This window comes from Dasypus novemcinctus, chromosome 22 (assembly GCF_030445035.2).
Source record: "Dasypus novemcinctus isolate mDasNov1 chromosome 22, mDasNov1.1.hap2, whole genome shotgun sequence".
NCBI classification, from domain to species: Eukaryota; Metazoa; Chordata; class Mammalia; order Cingulata; family Dasypodidae; genus Dasypus; species Dasypus novemcinctus.
The window spans coordinates 42,997,179-43,004,546 of NC_080694.1; positions in this window are offsets into that span (position 1 = coordinate 42,997,179).

Sequence of the window (7,368 nt, forward strand, 5' to 3'; positions counted from 1 at the left end):
TCTATTTCACATGGCAGGATCAAAATGGAGAACTCCTTTTCTCTGTGTTTCTTCTTTCTCTCTGTTCTAAATTTATATAAGACCAAGCAAGAGGATGGAGATACACCTTGGGTCACACCTCACTGACCTAGTCCAATCAACAGTCCTAAAGCTAGCTAATTAAAAGTCCCTTAACTGTATTTAATTCAATCAAAGGACCCCACACCCACGGAATGGATTAGTTCAAGAACATAATCTTTCCTGGGATTCACAAAATGCAAACCATCATGGTATTGTTATACAAGGGGAATCTAACTTTGAGAGAGTTTATATATAACCTGTGGATAGTTAGGTAAGTTAAACTATAATGGAATTGGAATCTCATGGTGCCAAATTTTTTGTAGTATTTTAAGATGGTAACTCTTGTGTGGTTTAATGGCTGCTTGGTGCCTTGGCCTCTTTCCTGGTACATAGAAATTGGCAGTACCTTCCATCTGATTCCAGTTTATTTAGGGGATACTTTACTTCAGTTTTGCAAAATCTTGTGCTCTCAGCCACCATCATGTGTATGATGGCAAAGAAGGGTGGTCTAACTATAAATGAGGTGCTGGCAAGAAAAAGGTGGGGGGCAGGCCTGAAGTAGGAGTTGAAGGCTCAGAGTGGAGGGTGTGAAAGCCTAAGGAATAGCTCCTCTCCGCCTTCCTAGTGAACTGGCGTAGCTTCTGAGCCCAGGAAGATGGGAGTGGGGGGAGGAAGGAAGGAAGGGAGGAGATGTTAACAGGAGAGAAATTGCCCTTTTTCATACTTGTTTACATCCTACCTATTCCTCACGTGGCATTGATATGGTTTTTTGTTAGTTTTGTTTTTTTGTTTTTTGTTTCTGAGAGACCTCAGCAAATCTGGTAGCTTTAAAGAATAAGTCAATGTGCGTGGAATCACAGAACCACTGACTGCCAGAGCTGGAAGGGGCTTTAGTGTTCATTCAGTCTGTACTTTTTGCACATGAGAAAGCAGAGTCAAGGTTATCCCAAGTCAAATGCAACCGAAGCAAAGCTAAGCCAGGCCTCCTATTTCACGCTCAGTGCTGTTTTCACTAGTCCACGTTTGTCCCTTGTTTTTTTCCATCTCATTTCAAACTTTAAAAAAGGTTTCAGATAAAGTATGTGTACATATAATACAGATTTCTGACTAGGGGTTCTGTGTATTAATGGTCTAATAACATTTTGACTTTCATTTTTTAAAAAGTGACTTTAGTGTTTATATTTTAGAAGACATACTGGTATTTGATTGTAGGGGACTGTAACAGGTTAGCCGTCAGAGAAATTTCTAAGTGCATGATATAGTTACTGCTGTTATTTACCATTGATAACATGATTTTAGAGTAGTAATACCTGGTGCTTTGAAAATTGTAAAAACATTGTTTTTCTTCTGTCTTAGTTTCCTAACTGCTAAAACAAATACCATACAATGGGTTGGTTTAACAGCAGGAATTTATCGGCTTACAGTTTCAGAGGCCAGAAGGCTGGCTTCTCGCTGGAGTAAGAATCTTCTGGCTGGCAATCTTTGGGATTCCGTGGTTTTTTCGTCACATGGTAATGCAAACGGCTGTGTCTTCTCCTTTCTCCTCCAGGTTCCGTTGACCAGGCTCTGGCTGCTCCCCAAGGCTTCTCTTTCTGTGTCCCATTTCCTTTGCACATAAAGACTTCAGCCACATTGGACGAAGTCCCACCCTCCTTCAGTTTACTCACGCCTTAACTAACAACATCTCCAAAGGCCCTATTGACAAAAAGATTCACACCCACAGGACTAGGGCTTGGGACCTGCGCATGCCTTTTGTGGGGGACATGATGCAGTCCCCCACCTTCATATCTGAGAGCTAGCCTCTAAGCTCTCAGGAACCCTGCCATTTCCCAATCCTTATCTTTTCTTAACTTCAAGCCAGAGAGTACATGTTACCTCTGTAGAGGTACACTTAGGAATATGGAAGCCTTAATAATTTTTTTTGAGTTGTTTACATTTTTATTCCACAGCCTAGTTAGTCAATCTGTACTAAACTAAATTCCCAGATACATTTTTCAAGCACTTCTTCATAAGTGTAATAGGGAAATTGGAGTATTGATACATTAATTTGGAAACTATTTTCAGTTTAGTAGTGCTAGAAATACTTAAAACATATCAGATCAAATGTTAAGTGATAACTAGAAAAAATAAAATTAAAAAGAAATACAGGGAGTCGATGTCGCTCAAGGCATTGAATGCCCGCCTCCAACATGGGAGGTCCCAGGTTTGGTGCTCAGTGCCTCCTGTCAAAAGAAAAGCAAATGACAAGTAAAACAAGTGAAAAAGCCAACTCAGGGAAGCTGATATGCCTCAGCGGTTGAGCATTGGCTTTCCACATATGAGGTCCTAGGTTCAAATACCTGGCCCCCAGTACCTCAAATTTTTTTAAAAATGAAGAAAAGAAATACAATTAATTGTTAAGTGATTGTTTAATTGATAAGACTATAAGAATGATAGTCTACTTTTTTGTATTTTCCAAATTATCTATAACAGGTGCATTTTTAAGTTTCTTTTGATGCAGATGAATACTCAGGTTGTAAAATCAGAGAAATTCATTATATATCCTGGCATAACCCACTAAATAGACTGGAGGAGAGTGTAAATTACAATGTAAACTATAATCCATGCGGTGCAGCAGGGCTCCAAAATGTATTCACCGAATGCTGTGAATATGCCACACTGATGAAAGAGGTTGTTGATGTGGGAGGAGTGGGGGTGGAGTGGGGTGTGGGGTATATAGGAACCTCTTTTATATTTTTTGTGATTGATGTATCTTAAAAAAAAAAGACAATTAAAAAGTAATTAAAAAAACAAAAATTACATTTAAAAAAACTGCCTTAATTTTTTTAAAGTTTACATGTTAATTTTGTCTTTCTTATTACATTCAAATGCAGTTCATGCTGGAGTGTCAAATATAAAGCACTATTTGGAAATGGCAAAACCCCTCTTGTTTTCTTCCCAATTTAAACAAAATTTTTCTAAACATTTTATAAATTTTATACATAAACAATTTTTAAAGTATACATTTTACGTATTTTTGCACAGCTTTAAAGAAAGTCTGGGTTATTCCCTTTTAGTATACCATGTTTTAGGCTAGGTCTGAATGTAATGGACAAGTATTTATTGTTCAAAGCTTCTGGGATTTTTACCAAGGGAAAAAATCTGGAACTCCATAGGCAAAAGCAATCAATAAAAATTCTAAGATCTTGAAAATACCTTCATCTACATTATTTTTTTTTAAGATTTATTTATCCTCCCCCCCTCCCCCATTGTGTTTTTGCACTCACCGTCTGCTCTCTGTGTCCTTTTGCTGTGCGCTCTCTGTGTCTGCTTGTCTTCTCTGCTTGTTTTCTCTTTAGGAGGCACCAGGAACCGATCCTGGGACCTTCAGTGTGGGAGAGGCACTCAGTTCCTTGAGCCACTTCAGCTCCCTGGTTCTCTGTCTCCCATTGTCGCTCCTGTGTGTCTCCTGTGTTGTGTCATCTTGTTGTGTCAGCTCTCCACACAGGCCAGCTCACTTTCACCAGGAGTTCCCAGGAACCGAACCTAAGACCTCCCATATGGTAGACGGGAGCCCAATCACTTGAGCCACATCTGCTTCCCAGATACTCGAAATAGTATTTCTGGAGATGGTCTAAAGGAGTTCAAATGAAGTTTTCTTGAAGTCATCAAGATTCCCGTTACAAATTTTAAATGCACCTCTTCTATAAAATGCTTTGGTTCTTCCTATTTCTTTACTAAAACAGGTCATTGCATGCCTTCCCTTCCTGCTCCTTCTAGGTGTTTGTTGCATTTGTTAGTCTAAAGCAGGGGATCTTAACCCTATTTGTTCCATGGACCCCTTTGCCAGTCAGGTGAAACGGATACTACTGTAATCTATTTATTGCATACATTTATAAGTGAAGGAAATACTAGATTTCAGTCACAAGTCAGAGAAAATAAAGATAAATTGAAATTTTTTTAATTCAAGCTCACGGACCCCTGAAATCTTTCCATGGATCCCTGGTTAAGAACCCCTGGTCTGAAGAAACCACCTGCTCCTCCTTTTACAGTAGCAGCCTGAGGCCAGGAACTAGACTGAACTCCAGGATTCACACTGAAGAATGACAGCTTGTCACCTACCTCAAGCCACCACCATATGCAAAATCTAGTCACTGAATGCATTTGTTTCTCTCTTCTGCCTTAATGCCTTTAACAGAAACTATTTTCCTCCTGAATAAGAATGTTTGATGGTCTAAGGGACCCAGATTGCATCATGAAACTTAAATTTTGAAAAAGGCAGTTTTCCTTTTAATGTGGCATTAAGAAAAATACAGTTGGAAAGCACATGTGCTTTTGAGAATGCTCGATTCTTTTAAAGGAAATGAATGTAAACATCAGTGAAACCTTTAAGATATGTTAAACAGGGAAGTGGACTTGGCCCAGTGGTTAGGGCGTCCGCCTACCATATGGGAGGTCCGTGGTTCAAACCCCGGGCCTCCTTGACCCGTGTGGAGCTGGCCTATGCGCAGTGCTGATGCGCGCAAGGAGTGCCCTGCCACACAGGGGTGTCCCCCACACAAGGAGTGTGCCCCGTAAGGAGAGCCACCCAGTGCGAAAGAAAGTGCAGCCTGCCCAGGAGTGGTGCCGCACACACAGAGAGCTGATGCAGCAAGATGACACAACAAAAAGAGACACAGATTCCCGTGCCACTGACAACAACAGAAGCGGACAAAAAGAAGAACACACACACACAAAAAAAAGATATGTTAAACATAGATAAGCAAAGAGTTGTAAACAAAGGCAGAACTCATACGGTGGGTTAAGTAAAGATAAATAGTAAATCGAGCATATGTTAAACATAGTAAAGAATAGAAAGTCCAAGACACACTAGTATTCCTGGGGACTAAATATTCATGATGCATCTGGGAACTAAATATTTGATATGAGGCACTGAACACTTAGAATACACAAAATATACATTAGCAGTCAGTAGGCATGCGGCCTTAAGTAGTACACTCACTGTCCTCATGTGTCCTCTACCTGAACAAATCCACAGCTGTTCTGCACGCCAAGAGGTAAACCAGGCAGAGCCACTGACCAGACTTCCTTGTGCCTGCATCTCTCTATTAGAGCAAGTGTGTGTCCTCGGCTCAGTGCACCTTCCTTGCTCAAACCTGGGGTCTTCGCTACCATACCGTCAGCTGGAAGGTTGATTCTGCAGAAAGAGTGATGGAGAGTGACAGAGAAAGAGAGTGTGAACATCACGTGACCCAGGATTTAGGTCGTGTGATTCTTCTGCTCAGCTCACACCCTATCCTAAGAGCTTCACTTATCCCATCTCTTTCTCCTTGCTTCTCCCTGTTTTTAACTGATTTAATAAACCATATGATTTGGGCATTTTAATTAGGTCTGTGAGCCTTTCTGAGCAGTGACCTTTGGGGGAGCTTGCCTGGTAGCCTAGCATTTTACACATGCATTTTACACATGGCAGCATTTCATATCGAAATATATAATTAATTTTAGGGAATCTGGTTGATTTTGCTCTCTTTTTCACCCTAGGGATATGTAGTCTGCATATACCCTCACCCGACTATGTTTTGAAGTATCTACTTTGATATTTATGTGTCCATATTTTCACCCTAAATTCACTTCTTCCCAGTATTTAGAAAGCCCCATGTGCCACCTATACCACCTCCCTCTGTTTGTTTATTCCACAGTGATATACTGAGTACACACGTGTGCCAGGCACTAGCCTAGATTTGTGGAGCTGAAAGGGAAAACATGATCCCTGCCCAAAGGACAAAGATGTAAATAAATTAATATATTCCATGCAATTGCCTGGGCCAGTCAGGGACTGTTTGACTGATGACTTTAGTAAAAAAATGAGATTGAGTTTTTGGACAAGGATATAAAAGTTATTCCTGGCGGAGGGAACACAGTGATATCTCAGAATAAGAAGGGTTTTCAGTTGCAAGAATCAAAAAGCAACTGTAAGGGGAGTGGATGTGACTCAAGCATCTCTGCCTCCCACTTGGGAGGTCCTGGTTGGGTTCCTGGTGCTTACCTAAAAAAAACCAAATCAGCAAAACAAAGGAAAAAACCAACCGGGGGTTGCTGATGTGGCTCAGTGATTGAGCTCGGGCTTCCCACATTCAAGGTCCTGGCTTCAGCCCCTGGCTCCTGGTTCCTCAAAAAAAAAAAGGCAATTGTGGGTATCCTAAACTCCAACAGCAGGCACTGGGGTGATTTCGTTACAAGGCCACAGGTGTGTCAGGCAGAGCCTAGATCCAGGAAGGGAACTAGACCTCAGAGGGATCAGGCACAGCCAGGGTAACCTCTCCCTCTGGTCTCTGACTCTATATAATGTTCTCTTCCTTCTCTCAGCAAACCACTTCTCTCAATTGTCACTCCCAGTTAGTCTTCCATCCAGTGCACAACTTGAGTTACTGTTTATTATGCACCAGGCACTGGTCTAAGAGCTGGCCACAAAGCCCCACTCTCGTGGAATTTACAAGCTAGAGTGGGAAGTAGGCTATCCAATTAATAAGTAGGTTATAACACATTAGGGGATAAGTGCCAGGAAGTTAAATAGAGCCACGGAGGGGGATGCAAGTGAGTTGCAATTTTTTTGTTTCTTTTCCTTTGAATTGCAGTTTTAAATAAAATGATCAGGGAAGTGGCAATGAGAAATGTGACACTTGAATGAAGGCTAAGAGGAGATGAGCTGGGCGAATTTCTGGTGTTTGTGCTCCAGGCAGATGAAGCGGCATGTGCAAATGCTGGCCATGAGAACAGGAGGCTGGAGAAGTGTGAGCAAGGGGAGCGAGGCGAAGGAGATGAGGTCAGGGAGGCAGAGGGGCGGGTCCTGGAAGGGCTTTTAGGCTATCGCGGGCCTCCAGAAGGCCACCAGCAGAGGCAGACAATCAGACTTCTAACAGGCAGTGCTCTGGTTGCTGCAATGAGGACAGACGATAGGAGCTGGAGCAACTGTGTGTGACTTTGTACCAGTTAGATAACTTCTGTCTGCTTCAGTTTCCTCCATCTGTAAAAGCAGGAGTTATATTAATAATTATAACCCTTCATAATAGTTAATGATGATTAAATGGGTTAAAATATGTAAAGCAGTATATATATATGAACATATGAAAATATGAGGCAGACACCTAGTGTCTTGAACATAATAAACTGTTCTTGCTAAAATTATTTCCAACATACGATGTTCTGGAAGCATGAGGCAAATGGGATGGGCTGAGAAAATACTGAGGTGATGTTTTTTGTAATTTCATGTTAATTTCCTGGAGAAATGTTTATTGAATGGATGATGTTGCCCTTAAAAGAAAATTATTA